Raw genomic sequence first — 26,188 nt, 5'->3', positions numbered from 1 at the left:
TTGGTTCTCTTACAATAGAATTAGCCCAGAGGTTTGCACATATTAAGCATTAAACAAACGAAATCTATTATTTGTTATTACAAATTAAATAGAGGCACTACTGTAAGTCTTACTTCAATAATTTGCCTAACCTAAAATAGTCACTAAACAATCTTTAGAATCTCCTTAGAATGTGCCAATAATTTATATTAAAATTATTGAGTTGCCTAAAATAACTTTGATAATAAGCATATGCAAAAAAGGTACCTTAACTTTATCAACAAAAGATTGTATTTACATTATCCCAAAATATTTTAAAATATTTCTGGATGTTTGATTCTATAACCATCCTCAGTAACGGCCTTCAATGTTTAATAATGTCATAGTATGTTTTCTTTAATATGACCAGGACACCTAATATAAGAGTTTGAAAATTAAACATCTTGGTACTTTGATGAACTATATAGGCCCATAGTAGATATACACATTCTTCCTTCTAAATAATATCATTTCCAGGAATAAGTCTTTTGAGAATAATTTAAATATAGTGTGACTTTTTACTAAATCACCTCCAAGCTTTCCACTTCTCATTTTAGTTGTGTATCCAACAATATGTATAATCTTTTGGTAATATTATATTAAGAATTGAGCATAACTAACAGTTCTGTTCAAAGTAAAAAGCCAATTACATAGTATTTATTTTAAACTTTATTTGCTATTATTTTATGATAGAAATAAATTTTCTACTATTTCCCTGTCTACTGTGACTCCAGAATATTTTCCTATTGTCTCTTCAGTCAGTTCTACATTTTATGAAGACTTGTGAAACTCATTTTCTTTATAGTTTGTACTATCACTAAAAAACAAACATACACATTGCACTTAGCACTCATATGGACAGTAGACAAGAAAACTGAGGTAAGCAGTTTAAACGATTGTCCCAAGACCACAGATGGAGTGAGTGCCAGCTTTAGGATTAAAACTAAGAAGCTCATTATTCCCTTCTTATATTCTGAGTACTTAATATTGTTTTTATATCACAAGGATCTCTTAACTAACTTAAGAATTTAATAAATGGAACAATTATTAATAATTGACATATATAAATCAATTCATGAAATTTATTACATAAAAATACAATGTTTATCCAAATATTCCCTGAAAAAAATTAATCTGATTTACTACGTAAGTTATTTTTAAGATTTTGCTTAGGGTGACAAGAAAGTAAAAGCTTAATATTATCATTTCAATGTCTTTTGAAAAAGCTAATTTCTTTAACTAAAATCTACAATAAGTATAGGAGATGGTAGGATTTGATACCAAACAGAAATACTTTCCCATTTAAAAAAACCCTTCCAAACTTAAAACAGTAGTTTCTACTCTAATTGTAAACTTCAACTTCTGGACATATTTATAACAGATCTATCTATGAAAACACAATGATATAAAGTAAAGAAAACATGAAATACTACTGCATTTACAGGAGAAAAAGACATAGAGTATAACATTAACAGCTTACTGTGGAGAGTGGGTTTAATCAGGAAGTAGCCATTATCCTTTCGATTCAGAGCAGTGACAGCACTCCAAACAACAAGCCGTGATATTTTTCAGTTAAAAGGCATGAAAGAATTCCTACTATTGTGTCCTAGCTTTGCTGACCCCAAAGGTCACCATATGTCTTTTATCAAAAGCTATCATGAAAACATAATCCAAGTAAGCATTTACAATGTTCTATTTGTTGAAACACCTAAAATCTACCTAACACAACCTCTCTCTCTGTTACTCACAAAACATGGCTGTCTTATTCAGAGATTAGCAATTATTGTAATGAGATACTGTCGGAGAGGGTCAAATAGTACTTCCTGCAGTTTACACATCTTGATTTCCTGGTAAACAAACTGAAAGGCAGGTGGAGCACTTAGATCACCAGTAAACGTGAATGCTCACGTGACAAAACTAAACCAGGTAAGGTAGACGTCTCAAGTAATCATTCTTTACTTAATTTTATTAATGTCAAACGGACAATAGAATTCTTTCTTCCTTCCTTTTTTAAAGAGAGTATATTCCTGACACTCATAAGCACCCAGTTTATAATAAGGAATGCATGACAAACAAATCCATTTAAGTGAGTTTTAAAAATTACTTCTGGCAAGTAAACCATAAACAAGACAATCTTAACAAGGTTAAAAAAAAAAAACAGAACTGCTCAAAAACCTGCTATATATAACAAAAAGTCTTTAAATTTCAACTGCTTCAAGAAAGTAGATTAAATAAGTGTCTGAGTTATAAACACCAAAATTAAATTTTCAGTAAAAGCATAAACCTATTCTTATTAGGACAAGCTCCTGCAAAATAATACTACTCTATAATTTTATATGGCAGTCTTTGATAAAATTTTTTCAATCATAGGAATCAAAAAGTTTACTTAACTTGAAGTTATTCTCATTTTAAATTCATATTTCAAAAACAAAACAAAACAAAATATTTACCTGTGAGCAGTTTTTAAACCATATTTTTAGCTTGAAAACTAAGTTTCCTTATCCTTAGTTTTTGTACACAAAATTGTTGATTTTTCACTCTCCGAAATTTCTAGTATAGCTCAATGAGGGTTGGCTTAAATTAGGGGTATAAAACAAACACACATTCTTGTCAAAAGAATAAACTAATTCATTACTTTAAAAAAATTTAGGAGATTTTTTTTAAATCTATAAAATTGCATTTATCTTAAAATTTCTATATAAGGCCATGTATCTATGCCCTATTATGAACATACATGCTTTAATTTTAATGCAAAGAGCTCTTAACAACCCTTTTATAACAATATAACCATATCAAGGCATTATATTACTTCAATCAGTTTTATATTTCCTCTGTTAAAAAAAAATAAAATTATAGTGTACTTAAATAGAAAACAAAACAAAGTGATGATAAAATCTATAACAAAAAGGACACCCAAGTAGATAACTACCAAGAATACAGAAACTCAGAACAGGTCTCATTACAAATAATGTGTCATTTAAAAGGAGTATGTATTTAATATTGAACATTAATGCAAGTCGCTAATCACCACCTTTACTACAATGACACATGAAACAGCGAATTTTCAGAAAACTAAGACTAAGGAGTTAGTTCTAACTGAATTTCTGGGTCAAATTAAATAATTCAAATATCTTATAGTTTCCTGGAATATAAAATATAGCCCTTATGTACTTTATAGAAAATTTAAGATATAATTCCTACTAAATAGGTAGATTTGCCTGCGTAATTCAAATACTAAAACAAAACAAAATCTTAAATCAGAAAATAGTTATTTCAATTATTTCAAATATCCATGACTATCTATTTCCCATAATGGGTCAAATTTAGAGAATAATAAAATAAAATTATTGAAAAAAATAAATTTGGAATTTTGTTTCATTTAAGGTATCTCTTATCAAGAGTCAGCAAATTTTGGTATTAGGAGTTTACAATTCAGTTAAAAAGGAATAAAAAATAAGCAGGGCAATATATACGGTATCCTTTGAGTTAGGGAAAAAAATCCTTTGAGCTGACAAATGAGAAAAAGGCACCTTTTCCTACTCTCGGATATATTTAGCCCCACTTGTTCTGTCAGTCAGGCATTCTTCTGCACAACGAACTATACCTGGTAGTTCTATATATGCAGAAAGCTTCAGAAATGATTCCTCTGCCCCCTAGCAAGTCTAAGAAATTACAAAGATTAAGTCCTCCATGAATTAAATTCTGCAAAATGAAGAGGGAGGCAGGGGAGGGTACATAAGAAGGAAGAAATCTCCTACTTTTATTTAATTGCCCTTTGCTGGCAATAAATAAGCTTTACATGGTTGTTTATATCCCATTTTATTCCAAAATAATTTTAAGGTGACTTAAAAAATATGAGCAGTAGAACAAAATGCTTGCAAAATACAAATGAATACGAATAAAGGAAAAATAAGAGAAAGCAAGAAAGAGGAAACACAAGATAAAGTTGGAGCACAAAAACACCTATCATAAGGCCTTGCACAATTCTACGATGTAGGCAGCTCAGCTCTGATCTTCCTAGCAAAGTGGGAAAGAAGATTAAATCAGAAAATATTCATTCTCAGTAAGATCTATTTTACAAACAAGCACCAAAGCTTTTCCTAGTACTCAGAATTGACAAAATTTCTATATTTTACATAATGCAACACTAGACAATACAATAATTTTCTCAAATATCATCCGTTCAGAAATTCACAAATTTCATATGAAAATTTTAACATCTCAGTGCAAGCCAGGGTCATAAAATAATGAAAGGTTAACCCAGACGATAAACCATCCTACTAGGAAGTCTTCTGCAATTTCACTAATGTGGGTCTATAAACAAAAACTAACAATCTATAAGATCTTTTGTTAAATTCACAGTCCATTTTTTTTATTCCAAATTCATATTTCATTTTCTAAATTCAGGTTCTTATGCTGGACAAGTAAGTAAAATGGGCATGCAAGCAATCACTGTGGTTCCAGATTAGATGAAGGAGAGGACACTGGTAGGTAGGTCCAGACACTTAAAAAGGACCTCTCTTTTTAACTTTCCTCTTTTTTTCTTTGGTGACCGTCTATGATCTTTCTTGCTCAACCCAACATCTTGGGAAAGCAATCTATGATGATTTTGATCCCTCTTCAGTTTGGTACTTCTAACTATGGCAGAGAAATCTGAGGTAGAATTCTAGATTCCTACATTTCCAGTCAGTCTGCACCAGTTTATGGTCATTTTAGAGCATGAATCTTTGCACATTTTTACAGCATTCACTTTTTATATTGTTAGTGGTGGGAAAGAGGAGAGCAACATTAACATATAGGAAATTTCCTCTCCCACTTTATTATACAAGAAAAACAAGGTCCATAATGGTAGTGTCTCAATATACTATATATACCTGGACTGAATATTACTAAAATTTAACACTGCTAATTTGATTTTTATGTGAGATAAATAGATAGTAGCAAATCATATCTTCCATTATAGTTGGTTCGGTCTCTTTTTTTGTCTCCCAAAGATGCCAAGTTTATGTTCTTCCACTTTCCAAATTATATTTATGTTGTTTCTCAATGTTTCCCTACATCGTTATCAATTTAGATCTCATCATTTTGAGGGTGCTCCTTTACTTTCAGAGCCTAACTATCTGGGCCCATAAAAGCTTTCTCTACACAATTTAGCTTTATATTGCCTTCTAATTATTTTAGAGATCTCCCTTACTGGATTTTATAGTTCTTTGTTCTCTATTACCCACTGTGAAAAATAAAATACAAACACTCTAAGTACAAATTAACTTAATATGATGCATTAATAAACTGCTGCACATATTTATAACAGCTCGTCTTTTTCCAACGTAACCATGATATTCACTAGGATTGTATCAAGTGAGCCAGAAGGCCAATTTTTACCACATAGGTAATTTCTAAATGGTATATCATCAACCCGTATTAAATAAAACCTTGGGCTTTACTATTTTCAAGTTTGTCAAGAGAATTTCAGTTGTGAGAACAACTTTTGAGAACACTACAAAATACCAAATAGATTTTGTAAATTATTGTCAGACCACTAAATGACTAAAATTAAATGACAATTGTGTCCAGTTGCCACAATTTGATCCATATTTGAAAGCATATAATCAAAATAATCATTTAGTCTATTCCCTTATTTCATGAATTCTTCCAAAGCATAGCCACTGAAACTTGTTATTTCTGAATGTCCTATTTTATGAAAATTCAAATCTAAGTATAGCAATGTCAACATAAAATTTTTTCAGTTGCAAAAGGTAGCTGTATTTACATTTGGCATAATATGTACACTTCTTAACATTTTTCTTGCAACAAGAAAAACTGCAAAACTGTGTTAGAAAGCATATATTTAAGAAGCTCACATTAATATCAGCTAAATCAGTCAAGATTAGATTCTGTTCATTTTAAAAGTTATAGGATTATTTAAATGATTACATTGTTAACCACCTTATAGTTGTTTACTCTTGAGAATAAAAGTAGGAAACACATCTATAATATAAATTGTAAAGCTTTTGGACAAATTTAACAACATAAGGAAAAATAACATTCAATTATTCTTTCTCTTCCTAAAAGACAAACTGGAAAGAGTAAACCAAAGAAAGCTATAAATAGATATATTTTCACTTATCTCAACATAATAGATACACATAGAGCCTTTAAGAATACAATATTCATTTTGCTGCAGAAGAACAGACATTGCATAACAATGAGATTTGCTAATGAAATCAACCATCAACCTGGAATACATATGTATTAAACCAAGACCTAAGTGTCATTTTCTTTTTACATCAGTTTGTTCTTTCTTTCATTTTTTCTTGACCTTGTCAGTATTTTTGTCCTTTAGATTTTAGAACTTTGGTGAAACAAAATCGAGACTATCATATTATAGTGTACCATTTTTTATTCATTGCATTTATTTTTAATGTAAATTCCAATTGTTCTGCTTCTATCAGCACTATCAGTGTACCTTTGGAAAAAAAAAATCAATGAATGCTACCAGAAGAAACAAAGGAGGCTTATTTCCATACAAAATTTTTGGATCAGGTCCAAAAAAAAAAAAACTTTTATCAACATTTGACATAAATTCCATATGAAAACTTTTATAGAAATGTTAGTGCTTACTTACTTTATAAAAAATAATAAAATAATATATTTTAATTGTAATAATTCCTCTATAGCAATTTCTACTACTGATAATTATTAAGTGAAATAATGTAGGCCTGATATAACTATTAACGTGAAAATTACTCTAATGTTTTTAGATAAAAATTATAATTTCCCCCTCCCCAAAATGCTCTGTTTGGTCTACAAAGTTAATTACCAGTTTCCATTTATTAAAAATATGGAATTCTGAGAATTTTCTAAAATGTTTGATTTAAATTTATGATTTAGTTATTACAATTTTCTATAAAAGCACAAAAGACTATGCTTTTGATATTATATATTTTTTAAAAAGTATTGATGTACCTTATAATTGATTCAAAAATAAATATACATTTTTGAATATAAGCTATTTAACTAAATGACTATCTGTCCTATTGGTTGTTTACACAAATAAGGCTCTCAATTCACTTGTGCTACATATAAAATTTACAGCCTAACCTGCTATGGTATATAATTGCTACTAATTCTTGATAATAATAACAGCTTTTTAAAAAAAAAAAAAAGCAGTACTTGTACCAACTAAAATAGCCTTAGCTAAACAAAATTGATTCCTATTTTTATTTTTATACTACTTTAATGTCTATCTTCAAACAATATCCTGTAAAATAGTAAAAGTCAATCAGTATTACAGTTATGCTGGAAAAGTAAAATGAATAGATATTTCTTATTAAGCATAAACTCTCTGAAAGTTGCCATGACAGTCTAACAGTCCTTGAGGCTATTTTAAAAATCTTTAAGGATGATTTTAAGCAAAGAACTACATAATCACAGACCAATCATTAATCCACTCACAATGTATTTCCCTAAAAGAAAACCCAGAAATTTCTATTAAAGTGGTGAAATATGTATCACACTATAGGGAGACAGTTTAAACAAATAGCTACAGCAATACTGAAAACCAACTTTCTCTAGATCATAAAATGTAATACTAAAATGTGGTGATAGGCTTTAGAAGGTCATCTATCTCCTTACTACTCAAAATGTGGTCCACAGACCAGCAAAATTTAAATTCCTTGTTAGAAATGAAGACTCTTAAGGCCCAGCCCAGACCTACTAAATCAGAATCTCTTGCACATTAAAATTTAAGAAGCCATGATCTAGAAAATTCTTCAGCCTGCCTTACAAATTGTATATCGATTCAAATTACTTTTGATATTCTAAAAACTCTTTAAAAATCCATATTAAAATGCAGAATATCTAGAGTATAAACTATTTGTTGTACTTAAAGCCCATTGCCTACCATTTGCTTAATTATTTGAAGTTTCATATTCATATGAACTACTGATTTAAAATTTGTGGCAACACGAGCAGTAAGAGGGTAGGAATAATATCTTTTGAAAAAAGATTTTAGTAAATATTAAATAAATGGGTAAAAATTAATAATTATTTCAACTTATTTAGCAGAAGGGCCCTTTCTCAAAATTTTGTAAAGTCCAGTATAGTAAAAAAATAAGTGAAGGGCTGTTCTATGTGGTAGGGCAGGTACCCAGCAGTAGCCAAGACATCTCAACAGAACCAATTCATATGACTCTTCAGAGTACAGTGTGAAAAACTCTGACTTAAGGGAACTACTTAAGAGTCTAAAAACAAATTGAACAGCTATTATAGTAATCACAAATATAAAGTTTACTATTCATCAGAGCAAGCCCCAAAGATCACTATAGAGAAACCTACTGTCTAGTTTAATGTATCCTATAGTGTTTTAGAGAACGCTAGATAAAATTATATAATTAAGCATTTTTTTCTAATTCAAACTGATCTTCTCTCAAATAATTCTAATTGGTGAAGTTGGATTTTATTAACGTTACCTTTAATGAAATGATTTTAGTTAATAGTATGCCTACCATGCATAAGACATTGTTAAGTGCTACAGAGCAAAACAGATGAATCAACAAAATGCCACCTTGTAAGGATAAGACAAATACATGAAATATAGTAAGTTGACCCTTGAACAACTAAGTAGGCCTATTTACATGCCTATTTTCCCATACAGTACTATAAATCCATTTTTTATTCCTTATGATTTTCTTAATAACATATTTTCTTTTCTCTCGCTTACTTTAAGAATACAGTATATAATACATATAACATACAAAATGCGTGTTACTAAACTATGTTATCAGAAAAGTTTTCAGTCAGCAGTAGGCTATTAGTAGTTGTTTTTGAAGAGTCAAAAGTTATACATGTGTTTTCAACTGCACAGGGGCCCCTAAGCCCCATGTTGTTTAAGAGTCAACTGTAGATACAGTACTATGGGAGCAAAATTAACTAAGGATGTCAGAAAAAGCTTCATGGAAAACTGACATCCTAGGTGGGGCTTGAAAAGTGCATAGGATTTTGAAAGGCAAAGATGCCTAAGTGGAAAAACTAGAAAAAAAGGCATCACAAATGGAGGAAAAACAAATGCTGAGGGCCAGAGAATGAAAAGCATTGGGTGTATTCAGAAAGTAGCTTGAGATAGCTTGCAAGCTCACAAAGAATGAGGAATTGTTCATTTTATTGCAGTAGGTATATAACTAAAGAATGACAAAACCTATAAAATTTAAGTATTAATATACCTGTATGGCATAATAAGGGTATTAACACATTTCCTGTTTGCTCCGAGAATACTCAAGAATACTCACTGGCAGCACTGTGGCTGTAGTGTTTACCCTGAGATGATAACTCACATATTACACTCCTAACCATACCCCTGAAATATCTAGCTTTTATTATTATTTTTGCATTGCTCTAGTATATCAGTAGTCTTTGGAAACAAATGATATCATTCTGTTATAGCATTCTGTTTTTAGTAGTGATATCACCATTTACAGAATATCGCTGAAAATGTCAAAACCTAGATGTTCTGGTTTGTGCTGTTCTGTGATTTGAAATTTACTGCACAAAAAAAATTATTAAATACTGATCATCACATACCTTTCTGTTACATTGGGATTAGAGACAAGTTCTGTTTAGAAATAACTCCAAGAACAGTTTTTATATTTTATTTTCACATTGAAAACCAGTCAGATTTGCTTCAGCCTCAAAGAGTGTGATTATGTGAAATTAACGCTGGAGCAAGATGTACTTTTTATTTCCTAAAAAGGAAATGGGTTAAATATCTGTTGAAATAAAATAATCAATAAGTGAATGAATGAAAGTTAGTCCGGCTAGTGTAGAACATATGTAGAAAACAAGGAGAGAGATGGCTGAAAAGGTAGATCAGGACTTAATTGGAGACAACCTTGAATAGCAAACTAAGTGTTTTAATTTAATGCTGCAAACAATGGTAAACTACTTGCATTAGAAATATTGATCTAGTAGTTTTAAGTAAAACTAAATGGAGCAGGAAGAGACTTCCAACAGGGATACTGCACTATTCAGTCTGTCACAGTAGTTTAGGCAAGAGGAAAAGGTTTAAACTAAGGTTGTGGTAGAGTCGGAAATATGGAGATAAATATGAATATGAAAAATAAGTCAACAATTTTTGTTACTTCTTGGCTGGTCAAATCAGAGCAAGAAATAAAAAATTATATTGTGGAAGTAAAATCTGTTAGGCTTCATAACAGATTTTATATAGAGGGAGTGGTAAGGCAAAAAGTAAGAAAACCTTGAAGTATGACAAAAATGTAATCAGAAAATCTCTTATGCACTGGGGGTGAAAAATGACACAAACACTGTAGAAAGAAATTAAATGATACATAGTAAAATTAAAGCTGTGTGTAGTCTATATCACTGCAACTCCACTTCTAAATATGTAACCCAGAAAAGTTCTCATACATATGCATAAGGTGTCATATACAAATATGTAAAATGAAGCTCTATTTATACAGTGAAATACTGTAAAAATGAATAAATTAAAAGATTGTAGTATGTTTATGTACTGAATATACCTGTACACAGCTGTTACAATGAATGAACTACAACATTCCATTATTAACTATCTGTTATTAAAATGGATATATATTTTTAATATACACACACAACCACTTGAAGGAAGTACAGGTTTTGTTTGTTTACTTTTATTTATCATTTTGTTTATGATAGGCCAATCCTAAATAAACCAAGAAGTTAGATAGATATGTTTTATAAATGATCAATGAAACAAGTCTCCAGAGGACAAAGAAAAAGAATAAAAATTAAAAAGCATATAAAGTTTAGGGAAGAGGTAAAAGTTTTTTGTTTGTACACACACACATGACATTTTCTTTATTCATTCATCAATGGTCACTTAGGTGGTTTCCATGTTTTGGAATAGAAAAAGGGGAAAAAAAACAGACAAATTTTTAAATGTTTTAATTTCAGATAACTATATTTTTACAGAAAGTTGAAAAATAGTACAGTGAGGTCCATAGTATTCATCACCCAGTTTCTACCAATGGTAACACCTTATATAACTATATATAAGTGCAATATAAAAACCAGGAAACAAACTACAATGTATATCTATAGTTCTAAGTCATTTTATCACATGTGTAGATTCATGTAATCAACACTATAATGAAGACACAGAACTGTTCCATCACAACAGAGATCTCTCTCTGTTACTCCTTCATCATCACCCAAACGCGACTCCCTCACCATCCCTAACACCTGGTAATCACTAGTTTGTTCTCAATCTTTATAATATTGTCTTTATATAAATGGAATCATCAAGTGACATTGTGAGATTAGCTTTTTGCACTCAGCCTAATGCACTTGTGATCTATCCAACTGTTGAGTGGATAAACAGTTGATCCCTTTTTATTGCTGAGTAGTATTGCATGGTATGGACAGATTATACTGTGCTTAGCCACTCACCTACTGTAAGACATTTTGATTGTTTCCAATTTTAACTATTACAAATAAAACTGCTATGCACAAACATGTAGTCATTTTGCTGAGATAAATGCCCAGGAGTGCAGTTGTTGGGTAATGTGGTAAGTGTATAGTTGTTTGTTTAAGAAACTGCCAAATTCTTTTCCAGAGTGTCTGTATTATTTTGCATTACCATCAGCAATGTATGAGTTCAATTTCTCCATATGCTTGCCAGCATTCGACATTGTCACTATTTTTTATTTTAGCTGTTTTGATAGGGAAGTAGTGATATTTTGGCATTTGGAGCTTCCTTGATGGCTAGTGATGCTGAACATCTTTTCATGCCTTCTTTTGACATCCATTTATCCTTTTTGGTGAAACATTTCTTCATGTCTCTTGTCCATTTTCTAATTGGACTGCTGGCATTTTAACTGTAGAGTTTTGAGGATTTATATATCCTGAATGTGAATCTTTTGTCAGATATGGTTTTCAAATATTTGCTACTAATATGTAAACTGTCTTTTCATCATCTTAACAGGGTCTTTGGCAATGCAAAAGGTTTTAATTTTTATAAAGTCCAATTTATTGATGTTTTTTCTTTTATGGACTGTGCTATTTGCATCAATGTATCAAAATTTTTTACCAAGGTAGGTCCCATAAATTTTCCCTTAAACGGTTTCTTTTAAAAATTTTATAGTTTTTATGTTTTACATTTAAATCTATAGTCCAAACAGATTTTGAATGGAAAAAAAGGGGAAACTGATAGATTTGTTTTTTAGAAGATCTTTAACAACTTTAAGTAGACTTAATTTCATTATTTATTGGGTACCCACTTAAAGAATGAAGCACTTAAGATAGGTACAAGCAATAGGATGTAGAGAGTGGAGAAAACACAAATACATATTTTTATTTCATTTCTTAAGTGCTTTGACAGAATTACACATCAATGCACCTGACTTAGCCAAGAAGAGCTTGCCAGTGTTCTTGGAGAAGATTACATCCATTCTAAACCTTCAGGAATGAAGAAATTAGGCTGGCTACTCACAGGGAAATGGCTGTGTCAGGAAGAGATAACAGTACTGAACAAAAGCAAAAGAACCATACAGCCACTGCCTGCTTTAAGGACGTATAAATGATTTCAGCATTGGTAAGCACTAAGTATGGGTGATCAGGCAAAATTTCAGAAATAGGCAAGAGACAGACTGTGGAAGATTTCATATGCCCTGTAAATAAGATTAAATTTCATTTTGTAGTGATGGAAAACTAGTAAAGGATTTTAAGTAGGTGGATAACCTAGTTAGGTTTCTGATGCCAATTAAATTGCCACTAAGAGGATGATGAATTTAGACAAAACAAGACTAGAGGCAGAGTCCCAGTGAAGAGAGAGCCCAGGTGAGTTATGATTTAAACCTACATAAAGATTTCGACACATTATTAATAAAGAAAAGAGAATGGATCTGAGAAATATTTAAGGGGAAAAAAAGAAAAAGAAAGAAATGTCCTAAGTGAAAAAGCAGGTAGGGACAGGTATAAGTAAACTTAGGGCGAGTAGGTAAATTATGAAACAGCAATTGTGTAAAATTCTTCCATTAACTTACAGTTAATCTATACAACTATATAACACAGTATTTACCAAAGCATGAAAAACACTAGTTCCTTCCATAGGGTGCTCTTTGAAGACGAGTCAAATAAGTTAGAGATTCACAAAACACTTTAGCACATTAAAAAAATGCACAGAAACAGGTGTTAAACAAAACCAAACCCGTTTAACTTTGTTTAACATTTACCCTGTGTTTTCCAAACTTATTTGACCATAGAACCTTTTTTTCATGCAATACTCATGCTATACAACCAATGCTCTACTGAAACTACTCTAGGGACCACTGGTTTAGCAACAGTATGGGCTTTGGTTAAGCTTAGAGCATAATTTTTTCAGTCTTTTCTATAAAAAAAAAAAAAGACAAATCTTAAATGTAGGTTTATAAGAAATCTCTATGGCTTCATTTATTACTCTCCTTCATCACTCACACCACTCCTGCCATGCAGGTTTCCTTATTGTCCTTGGAATGTACCAAGCGCAATCTCCCTCAGTGTTTTGGTATTGTTTTCTTCGGAATAATTTTCACCCAGATATATATGTATGACTCGCTCCCTCACTTTCTTAAGGTTTCTGTTAAATTGTCAGGTTATTAGAGAGGCCTTTGCTGACCACCATATAGCACATACTAGCTCCACAACCCTGACACTCATGACCATTAATTTGGTTTATCTTTCTTCATAATGTTGATTGTCATCCAACATACTAAATATTAATTTATTAACTATTATCTCGTTCACTCACAGACTGTTAAGCCCCAAGAATACACAGTCTGTTTTGTTCACTACCTTATCCTCAGCACTTGCATGTACTAGGCACTCAATAACCAGTTGTCAAATAATTTAGTAATCACCATATAACTTTTTACTAAATGTATTTACTTCATATTAAAGTAGATAATACGTGAAAGAGATACAAATATAGTATTCTTCTTCATGATATTGTGGTTAATATTTTTCATGCTCATATTCTATCTAACAGGTCTGACCAGTTTTATCCTAAAAAAAAAAAAAAAAAAAAAAAAAAAACTTCAGGATTTTGGAAGCTTTCAGCTTGAACCTTTCAAATTTTTTTCCTAATCAAAAGGAATTGCAAAATTGTTTTATAATTATATTGTAAGAAAACTCCTGGACATTATTTTGTACAACTGTTGTTATACATGTCTTTAACTGCACTTCTTTAGACGCTGGCTTGCAAAGGACTATAAATAACCTAAAGCACCTTGACTCTCTAGAGCAAAGGGTTGTTTCCCTATGTGATACAGTGATTCCTTTCTATAACTTGAGCAACTGTCAAATGCTTTAGTAGGTTTTAGGTGTGACTGCTTCCACTTTTAATTTTAGCCATGACTTACTACTTTTCAGTATAAGTCAACTATCCAAATGAGCATACTCCACATGATAACATACTTTCATGGAGACATATATTCCTCTGAAAACTGGGAAAAGTTCTCAATGATACATGGAATAATTTTTCAAAACTTCTCAGTATAAAACCTATAAAACTCTTAAATATTTTAATAGAAAACTGCAATATTTCTAAAAGGACTTTTAAAATACTCAAAAATAGGCCAACACAAGATACATATCTGAAATGGTTCTTATTTAAACAAAACATTCTTTAAATATATTTTATTAATGAATCAGAACATAGCTAATACATATGTAATTTTGCAACCCAGGTGTAAACTCTCCATTAAACAAAAAATTTTACACAGCAGTGTAGTGATGATAAACTAAAATGAGAAGCTTAAAATTTTTTCCCATAAAAATATATGCAGTTAAAAGTAAATAAAAGTCTCTAAAATTATGAACTATCGTCATGCAGCTGTCATGAATAAATATGTGTATTCTTGGTATTCTAACTTTTATTCAAAGAGAGTAGTTTCTTTTCCTTTTATAACTAAAGATTTTTTTATATATAATAATAATCTAAGAGTCATCTAATGTCTTTCATAAACTATTTTAGAGACCTTGGTTAGATCACAGTCTCTGAGGCTTGGTCCCTTCATGTGTAAAACAAGTTGGCTTGTCTAGAATTTTTTAACACACTGTCTAGCTTTATAAATATGTGATTCTAAGTAAATATATTTTCAATTAAACCCTATTGTTTTTACTCTTGCAAACTAACTGCGAAATATTTCTGATACCAAGAAATGCATATTCTCTTAAAAACTTCTTTAAAAACTAGATAATAAAACACGTTTATGTTTCTCTATACTGAAACACCTCAATTTGTACTGAAATATGATAAGTACTGTTTATCCACTTTAGGCGAATAAAAGCTCAATTTATTAGAGCATAAGAAAGAGTCCTGAATACTAGAAGGTCACAGCCTGAAAGCTGAGCTGCTAGCAAAACATCTATGATGCTCCAAAGCTGCCATTTTTCTTCCTTGACAAAGACTCCATCTGCCACTGAGCCATTTACAGCCTCCAAGTCAGAATATCAATGATTTCCGACCATTCTGCAAGCCTGCTTTCACCTTGACATCACCTCTGTAATACATCTAAAGCAGATGATACATATATCCCCAACCGCATGCATGGAACCCATGCTTTATTCACCTAATAGGCATTTAAGCTGCTCTCTAATGTACCATTTTTATTCCTGCTAAATTGTAAAAGAATTTTAAAGTTTATATATTTTCTATAATCCTTGTTGCTTTACTTATATATTTTAAATCAGATCCATTTGTAAAAACTTAAAACCAGAAAAAAAGTATACTAGGTAGTTTTCAATAATGGCTTAATAACTAAGACAACAAAACTGTATCCTACTTCCATTTAATATAATCTGCTATAAAACTTTTGCATATAAAACATTATAATTTCTTAGAAATTGAAAACACTAAAGCAATGAAGAAATGTTGATAAAAGTTCTAGTTTTGCACTCGAATTGGTTGGTGTTCTTAACATTGTAAACAAGTGAAACCCATTTTCCTAGTACTAAGAGATCCCAGAAAAGTTTTCAATTCTTTTTTATATTTCCTACTATTTTGTTTAGTAGTCTTAGAAATAAATGCAAACTACCAAGAACTATTAAAAATTCTTCTTCAATTCCTTTTAAATAAAAGCAGTATAATCCTGTTATTAATATTTATACAAATGGAAGTAATACCTTATTTAAAATATTACTTTTTCCCAAAAGTAATTCTCTACAAAATAATGAATTAAAGCCTATTACGTACAAAACATTAAGGGGAGTAAAAAAAGTTTAAAACAAGATTCTTGGCCTCATGTAAAGGAAATAAATGCACTCATGAAAAAGATCTAAAATGACAAAGTACTTTTTAGTGAAAGGAAGTGTTAGACAAGACAGAATTCTGGATTACAGGTTAGGAGACTTACGTCTCATTTACATCTCTGCTCTAAACCCTCCAAGCACTTATGTTGGTAATTTAACTCTAAGAAAACCACTTACTCAACTGTAAAGTGAGGTGAGTAGAATAAGTGATATCTAAAGTCTTTTCTTGCTCTAGCACTCTGTGATAAGAGTATCATTACTGACCCTAGATTATCAAGTGGAGCTTACCATAGGTAGATGTGGCCAGTACTGAGAAGAAAATGAGATTTGAATTGGTTCTTAAGAGTTGTGCAGCATTTGGATACATATGCTTAAGTAGAAAAAGAATCTTCCCAAAACAGAAACAGCATAAACTAAGGTGTGGAAAAAGAAATCATGATTTTGCATATGTTGATGTGGCAATATTATCCACAATGAGTAAGAAGAGGAGATAAGAAACTGAAGACAGAGAAACTAGTAAGTAAATTAATAGAGTGATCTAAACATAACCTGAATAGGGTGGTGGTAGGAATGAAAGGAAACAAAGGATGCAAAAGAAACTGAAGCTAGATCACATGCACTTTTGATTATCTCGAGCCAGAGAAAGGAGAATAATCCAAAATGATACCAGCATATATTTATGTAAAAATCATGATACTATCAACAGAAATAGGCATGAAATGTGATCCTCTTTCTAAAATAACATGGGAAAAAAAGTAGAATACATTAAAAAGAAATAAAGATACTTAATTTTCAGAAACGCAACCCTGGATTAGGAATTAGACACTGAGGCTGGAGTCTGCCATACACTGGCTGTCTAACTGAGACAGTCACTCTAGGTTTGATGTTCTAAACTGAGAGTACTAGACTTAATATGATTTTAGGATTCTTTTCAGTATTTTTTTAAATTAATTAATTTTTATGGTGACATTGGTTAACGAAATACAATACATTTCAGGTGTACACTTTAACAGTATGGCATATATATATTTACACTGTGTTCACTTCCCATAGTTAGATTTCTTTCTGTCACCATATTTTTGACCCTCTTTACTCTGTCAATCTCCCCACTCCCCACTTTTTTCAGTTTTATATATAACCCAATATCTTATTTTCTGAGCAAACTCAGAGTTGTAGAGACAGGCAATCTTTTGAAATAATTTAAATTCTGACTGATTGAAGATTTAACACTTTTTTGGTATATATGAAAAGCTGAGAAATACAAAGTACTTCATTCTAAAATAATAAGAATGATTATTTTCACCTAACAGAAACAACCTAAAACACAACTGCCACAAAACTATAAAAGCAGAAGCAGCAGTTTCAGAATTAACCTTGCAATTCTGATCCTGAATTAGTCATTAGCTAATTCATTACATACCTTTTACTAGGAACTAGGGGAATGCCAAAAGAGGATAGTTTTTATGTTTAAGCATATCGTAATTTTATTGGTTAGATAAAATGAATGTATGTGAAACAATTAAAAAATTGCCTTTAGACGTAGACTAACCCACATATCAAGGACATCATTACTTAACATCATTTCAAAGGGGAGATGAATCCTCAAGTGTAATTTAAAAAATGTAATGGATATAAACTTTGTTTAAAGGAGAAAATATTCTAGTGTTTCCTTTAACAAGAGAGGCCATAAGCAAATTAAACTTTTGTTTATATTTCATAGTTATTTTTGTACAATTATTACTTATAATTTCAAGAAAAACCTCATCTTTATTATCGTGTCATGATTCAAAATATATGGAGGATTTATAAAGTATCTTTCTAGATGGCTGTGTCAAACAAACTAAAACAAATTTTCTTTAAACATTACACTACAATTTAAACCATATTCTGAAATAATTTGTACTCCAAATATAATTTTAAAATTTACAATTTTAATTTCTTCAGGAAAGTAGCTAAATTTAACAAACATACTAAAGAGTAGTTAACTTCTAGTAACTTGCCTTATTTGTTCCATTAAGTATGCTTATAATAAGTAATTAAAACAGCATATCAGATTTTATTCTTAATTTCTCAGTACTTAATATTAACATTATACTCAAAGACATAATTGTCAGATTCTACACTTGTTACGCTACGGTAAATTTTTATTCTTTGAAAAAAATATTTCTATGCACTCATGGACTTTGAAATCTAAGATGACTTGTTTCTTATTAAAATATGCTTTTATTTAATTTGAAGAATGAGATGACTAATAAACTTTCTCCATTTTGCCTAATAAGTCCAATACTCAGTATGTAAAAATTATCATAGTACATTACTTCAAATAAGACAAAGAAAATGGATTTGAAATAATTAGCGTTACCTATGAAAATTCAAGTACAAATGCAGATAATAATAAACTCAGCCAGTTCTCTTCCAAGATATGAATATTCTCTTTTAATTATTACCATTTAACTAAAACAAAATCAATTCTTTTTTCACCTTTCCAAGTGAAATCCACACTAAAAAATGGTCTGAAATTATTGTAAATGTCCAATGGACTCTTTAGCCAATGCTTACCATATCTGTGTAGCAAAACTGTAAATGAATTGTTGCTGTTATAAAAATTTGATAATTGGTTTGGTCCCTATGTCCTCATATACTAATTCCTCTTTAAATGGTATGTCAAAAAAGAACAATTAATAGAAAGTAACTGGGTCAAAGTTATATACAGATTTGCTGAACACCTGAGCAAACAACTACACACACACATTAAAAATCACTTTGATCCAACAAATACGTATTGGAAACAACTTTGAGGGCTTAAGTTCCAATGCTGTCAATAGGATATGTAAATATGACAGTTCCAACCACAAAGAGCTTACAATTGAATGCTATAATTTGAAACTTCTCAAGGAGTTTCATAAGCTGTTTCAAAGTGTTTGTATTTTTAAATGAGGTAGTAGTACATTTAAGTATCTATTTTTAATAATAAATGAAATAAAATTTCCCAGTAAGCAAAGTAGGCTGAGAACCTTAAATGTATATCACGTGTGATGGTGAGTGACAATCAGATGAGAGCACTCATGATACTCAATGCCTATATCACACAACTGAACACTGACATAGTTGCCATGATGGTTTTGTTGCCTTTTTACATTTTTTAATTTGTTAAAGAACAGAAACACGAAGTGAACTGATATAGAAATAAAGACATAAAATGATAATTCAGTAAATATGCCTCAAAAAGATCTTCACCAAATCTTTCAGTTGCATTCATCTGATCAAAGTTTTTATATAGCATATCAAGATGTCTTTATTATTTTGAAAACAAATATAAAGAAAAGAACCATAATGGTGATTGTTTTTATATAAAAAACCAAACTGGATGCTATTATCTCTTTTCTGTATTAGAACAAAAATTATAAAACTAAACCGGTATATTTGTTGACACTGTAAGAACTTCAAATATTAACAAATGAAAGCAATTTTAAACTATTTTAAATGTTGTGATACCATAAAATTTGCTTAATAAACAAAATTAAAATGTCATTTAAAAATTTCATCTCACATTAGTGAAGAGGTTGAAGCAACTTAACTATTCACTGGAGAATGAATGGATAAAAAAAAGTGGTATATACGTATAATGGATTATCAGCCGTAAAAAAGAGGAAAATCTGACACATACCCACTTATATGAGGTATTCAAAGTAGGCAATTCAAATTCACAGAAACAGTAACTATGGTGGATTGTCAAGAGCCAGAGAGAAAAGAAAATGGAGAATTATTTAATCAGTGTGAATATACTTAACACTAATGAATTTTACAATTTTACAATTAGACATGGTTAAGATGGTATATTTTTGTAATGTATTTTTGCCACAATTTAAAAAAAGAGTCCTTTATGTGCTTATGCAGAGATGTCCAACTTAAAAGTTGACATGCCTTACATTATTAAAAATAAAATTGTGTCTCCTGCAAGATAGAAAAAAAAGTCCTTATACATTAAAAAATTATCAAAAATTAAATTCGAACGAGGGTATTTATGAGGGTGTACTCATCAATAAAAACTGATACATAAAAATTTTACTGAAAATCAACTTATTACATATTATGCAAAAACTGATTAGAGATTATATTTCTTAAAGAGATTCATAAAATAATACATTACTAGAAAAAAGGTTTAAGAGTTTTGAAAAATCTTTAAAATAATGTAAGCAAATAAGTTACAAACTGCAACTAAATGAAATACGAAAAGTATAGTCAATGTTCAGTATCCTAGAGAGGAGCACAATGAAAGAACTGGGTTTTTCTTACTTAATTTGGGAAGGTAAGAAAAAGCTCACTGGAGAAGGCAAGTAAGTTTTGAGAATAAATAGATGGTTCAATATAAGAAAATTGATCAATTTAATACAACATATTAACATAACATGACTATTCCAATTGACACAGAAAAAATTCTGACAAAACCCACCATTTGCTCATGATAAAAAAAGAGAAGACTCAGAAAACTAGGAATAAAGAGAAACTTCCTCAAAATGAAAAGGGCATTCTGAAAAGCCTATAGTTAATATGCTAAATGGCAAAAGAACAAAAGGTTCCCCCTCAGATTAGAAAAAAGACAAGAATGCCTGCTTTCACCCCTGGATATTCTGGCCAGAGCAATTAGACAGGAAAAAGAAATAAAAGACATGAAAATTAGAATGGAAGAAGTAAAACTATCTCTATTTGTAGATGACATGATCCCAAAGATAGAAAATCCAAAAGGTCAAAAAACTACTAGCACTAATAAATGAATTCAACAAAGTTGCAGAGCACAAGATGAACACAAACACAAAACCAACAGTGAACAAACTAAAAAAGAAAATAAAAAACAGTTCCTTTATAATAACATCCAAAAGAATCAAATGCCTTGGAATAAACTTAACCAAGTAGGTGAAAGACTTGTACATTGAAAAATATAAAACACTGCTTTAAAAAAAAATAATAAAGATAGCCTTAATAAATGCAAAGACATCCAGTGCTTAATATTTTTAAGATGGCAATATGATCCAATGGGTCTGCAGATTCAATGCAATCACTATCAGAATTCCAACAGCCATTTTTTTTAAATAGAAAAACTAATCCTCAAATTAAATGAAATTGCAAATGAAGGACTCACACTACCCAATTTCAAAACACAGCAATCAAAATAACATGCACTAGTATATAAGGGCAAACATATAGATGACCATCTTTATCAGAAACCTATTGTCCTCTTCCTTAGTTTCAATACAGTGTTCTCCATATTAAAAATCATCTTCAATAGGACAATGCTGGATTCAGAGGTAAATTCTCTGGTACAATTAACTTTAATGTCAATTTTTATTAAATAAAGGCTTGCTATCCTTACTTGAAATTATGCTGCTACTGCTGATATATTTTTTTCTTTTTATACTCACTCTATACAATACTACAGTCTTTTATGATTAAATTAATACTTATATTAATTTTAAAAAGGAAATAACCTTCTCCTTTATTTCCTTCAATTCTCTCTGTATACTTATGTCCTAAATTACATTGTGCTGGTTTCATTTCTCCTCATATCTTATCTTGACGTAAGGGAACTCTGCATTTGTTTTTAAGTTTCTACCATCTCTTTAGGCATCTGCCTACATTGCATACAATTTACTTTTCTAAGAACCTTCTCTCTGATTCTTGACCAACAGATTTACAAAGGGCATAGTTTTCACTGTACTCATGTTGCCCATTCAAGTTGTACTGACATTAAACTCATATCACCCTGGTAGGTGTTTTATGTGAGAGCATATGCTTATTAATATTATGGTAGGAAGCTTTATATATCTACCTGGCTGGAATTTTGGGTGCCAGAAAGATCTTAGCTCCCAGCTCAAGACCATCAGAAGATGCTATCACCGACTTAGAAATAAATTAATTCCCTTTTTATAATCACACCTCCCCCTGCATAATAACCTCCACAATTTTCTATAAAGCCTGCCTTCAAAACTTTGAACATTTTATCTTCCCATCTCATGTACACTTACAAAAATGGAGGATAAAAGGCGAGAGAAAACAGAAGGGGAAAAAGGAGGCAGTACCAAAGAGTACCATAATGCTTTTTCCTCCCTCACTTGGAAGAGAAATTCAACTTGCTCATGTATACTAAGTCAGATGCCACTTATACATTTTTCCATAAAGCTTAAAATTATAATAAACTCTTTCTAAAGATTTTTTGCAGCATAAGGTATGCAGATACCTAACCCCTACTATGCTTCAAAAGGCAGCAAAGAAAATCTCCATAGAACGTATGTTTCTGATGAGGCCTTTCTCACTCCAGGGAACACATCATCCTTTCTATATTCAAAAATCGTTGTATATATGCTTCTATTTGTGGCATCCAAATGACGACTGCTTTGTATATCTATTCCCCCACTAGACTGCAGGCTCTTAAAGAAGAGAAGTATATTTTGAATCCTTATAAGTTTACTAAGTAATTCAAAAGGGATTACATAATGTTCCTTGACTCAAAGAATAATGCATATCCAATTATCTTTAAGATGATAGGCTTCCCAACTATGGTAATAATGGTATATAATTTAGGAACAAGACAGTAGAATGCCACCAAAAACATAAATTCATACAAAGAGTTTATAAAAGATGTTTTAATACCATGAATATACTAGGCACGGCTTCCTCCTTAAAAGCCTCTAACTACTTCCAGTAACATCTGCCTACCTCTATTCCCCAGATCACAATGTTCTAGCCTCACTGGGAGTGTGATTCCTATTCCCTCAGATCTTCGCACGGCTAGCTTCTTCTAGTTAGTAAGTCATTTCTCAACACAAGTGCTGCCTCCTCACAAGACCTTCCCATACATTTATCTGTGTATTGCCATCAATTCTACTCTATCCCCACCCATATATGCTATAACACAGTTCTGCCCTCCTTTGGAGCTCTTATCAATTATTTCTTTACTTTTTCTCTCCTACTAGAAAGTTAATGAAGAAACTCTGTCTTATTGACCATAATAACTCCAATAGCTAAACAGTGGAAGCATATAAGTCAGTGCTTCCTATGTGTTTGCTGAATGGATGAATGAATAAATGAGTGACTGACTGAATATGAAGCACATAATATATTCATTGATTGAATGAATGTTCACAATTCCTATCTAGGGAATACTTTGTCAGGTAGACTATTTGAGAACAAGCAACTTCCCATTTGACAGCATATATCACGTCTCTTATATATCAATAATATAAGATGTATATAAAAATAAAGATAATATGAGAGAGACTGGCAGTGTATAAATTGTTTGAAGAATGCATTTCAGAAAATCACCTCAGGGCACACACAGACTGATTCTGGAAATCTTTTTCTTCTGTAATCTTGCTTCTGTCATTCAACCAGCTAGCAAATATTTATTGAGTATTACAGACTCTATTTCTAAATATACATGCTAAGATCACTTGGGCATAAAGTAGGTTTATATTCTTTGAGTACATTATAGAAGAATCATCTTTGAATTTAGTTAGAGAAATATGAATTTGAATCTCAGTTACTAATTATGTCAACTTGGAGCAGTTAGTTAATATCAATAATTCAAAGATAAAATGATACTTGGAAACAGTCTGGCTAAGATAATTAGCCTTCATTGTTAATTCTCCCTTAGAGGACAGGAATTGAGAGGTAGAAGAAATCATAAGATCATATCAAATATGTTTGTCCTAATGGTCACTGCTAAACATTGTGGGTTCAAGCAACAGGTCAGAGCAGAGCTAACAAAATTAGGATAACCATGCCTGGGTTTGGAAAGGGCAAAATTACATCCCTCAAACACAGTAGGCATTTAATTATCATCTGCTGAAATAATAAAGTAATAAAGTAATAAACAATTTTAAGTCACAAAAATTTCAAGCTTATAATTTCATAAACATTTCTTAAGTTATAAGAAATGAGATTGTCAAGATCTTAGATTAAGACATTCTGGATTTCTACCATTAATCATTGCATGACCTTAAGCAAGTTACTTAAACTCTGCAAGCCTCAATTAAAATTGGGTCACTGACGATTTAAACTTCAATTTATACTTCAAACATTTCTTATTGCTCTTCAGCTAAAGGGAAAAAAAAATCCTCATCTTACTCTATTATGTCCTATATCTTCTGATTGTCAGTCGCAAACCATTACTCTTTTTCTCTGTCTTCTAGCTACACAGGTCTTCTATTCTTTCCTTCAAAGTACTATGTTCCTTACCTCTTAACCTACATAGTTACCTTCATTAGAGTTATTTATTTCTTCAAATGGCTTTTAGTTACTGTCTCATGTCCTTTCACTTCAGCCTAAAAAAATCCCTTTAGCATTTCTTCTAGGCCAAGTCTACTAGCAACAAATTCCCTGTGTTAAATATGTTCAAAGAGCTCAAAGAAACCATGGAAAAAGGACAAAAGGAAACTTGAAAAATATGTAAACAAAATGGAAATATCAATAAAAAGATAGAAATTATAAAAAAAAACTAAAAAGAAATTTTAGCTAAAAATTACATTAACTGAAATGAAAAAAAGTCACTAGAGAGGCTCAATATCAAATTTGAGGATGTAGAAGAGCCAGCAAACGTGGAAACAGGTCAGTTGTGATTATTCAGTCTTGGGAGCAGAAAGAAAAAAAGAATAAATAAAAGTGAACAAAGCCCGATGGAATCTGTGGAACAGCATAAACAGTACCAACATATGCCTTATGGGTGTCTCAAAAGGAGAAGAAACAAGGGAGGAGAAACAATATTTGAAGAAATAATAGCTAAACACTTCCAAAATTTGGGGAAACCATGAATCTACACATTCAACAAGTTTAGTGTACTCCGAGTAGTACAAATTCAAAGAGAATCACACTGAGACACACAGACAAACCGCTGAAAGACAAAGATAGAACCTTGAAAGTGGCAAGAGAAAAGCAACTCTTCAGGTACAAAAATCCTCAATAAAATGAACGGCCAATTTCTCTTGGAAAAGCATGGAGTTTAGAAGGCGGTGGGATTACATATTTAAAGTGCTAAAAGAAAACCAAATGTCAACCAAGGATTCTATATCTGGCAAAATTATACTTTTAAAATGAAGAAATTAAGACATTCTCAGATAAATAAAATAAATGAAGTAAATATTAATAGTAACTAGCACCATGGCATAAAGAGAAGCTATGTAGCAGCTGTGTAGAAAAGAGAGAGGCTCCAGGTCAAAAGGCCTGGGTTTGAACCCTAAACTTCACTGATTAATAGCCATGTGACCCTGGGCAAATTGCTAAACCTCTCTATAGATCAGTTTTCTCAACTGTAAGATGAAGGTAATAACAATACTTCCCTCATGAAGTTAGGAGGATAAAATGATTTAAAACAATAAACTCATAAAAGGATGCCTGGTACAAAATTAAGCGCTTAAAAGTTAACTATCATTATCATTTTTATAGAGGTTCTAGAAATGTTAGTTTTAATTCCCTTGAACTTCTCATATTTCTATGAAGCAAACACTAAATATTGAGAAAGAATGGCACGATAGTGAATTTTTTATAGGAGAATTATAGATTAGTAAAATCACAAAATTGTATTTATGAGTAATAATAGTATTGGGCTAACTGTTTTGTCACCACCTTTAGCAAATCCTCTTTTATCAGAAGTGCCAAGTGACGAGTAATTGGTGAATGCTTATGCTTCTATGGTATATAGATTTATGCTTTTCACACAAACAGTCCAACACTACTATCATACCCAAAATAATATCTAACAAAAATTCCTTAATATTAAATATCCAGTCAGTGTACACATTTTTTGTCTTATAATATTTTTGTTTGTTAGAGTCGAATATGATCCATACACTATTAAAATCGGCTGACATGTTTCTCAAGTGTCCTTTAATCTGTA

The 26,188-nt window shown here is 31.0% G+C and overlaps 1 protein-coding gene across 20 annotated transcripts in view; it reads right to left on the bottom strand.

Moving 5' to 3' along the window:
• BAZ2B (bromodomain adjacent to zinc finger domain 2B) overlaps positions 1–26,188 on the bottom strand; it is a 281,281-nt gene that overhangs the window by 141,732 nt on the left and 113,361 nt on the right. The window contains exon 1 of one of the 20 annotated variants that reach the window (XM_016152836.2): positions 1,499–6,582. The exons of the other annotated variants lie outside the window; for them this stretch is intronic. The gene's annotated coding sequence lies outside the window, so the exon portion shown is untranslated. Of the gene's footprint in view, positions 1–1,498; positions 6,583–26,188 lie in introns of those variants that run through there. 20 annotated transcript variants of the gene reach the window in all.

Source organism: Rousettus aegyptiacus, unplaced genomic scaffold, assembly GCF_014176215.1.
Source record: "Rousettus aegyptiacus isolate mRouAeg1 unplaced genomic scaffold, mRouAeg1.p scaffold_m13_p_2, whole genome shotgun sequence".
In the NCBI taxonomy this organism is placed as follows: domain Eukaryota; kingdom Metazoa; phylum Chordata; class Mammalia; order Chiroptera; family Pteropodidae; genus Rousettus; species Rousettus aegyptiacus.
This window is presented reverse-complemented; position numbering and strand designations above follow the sequence as displayed.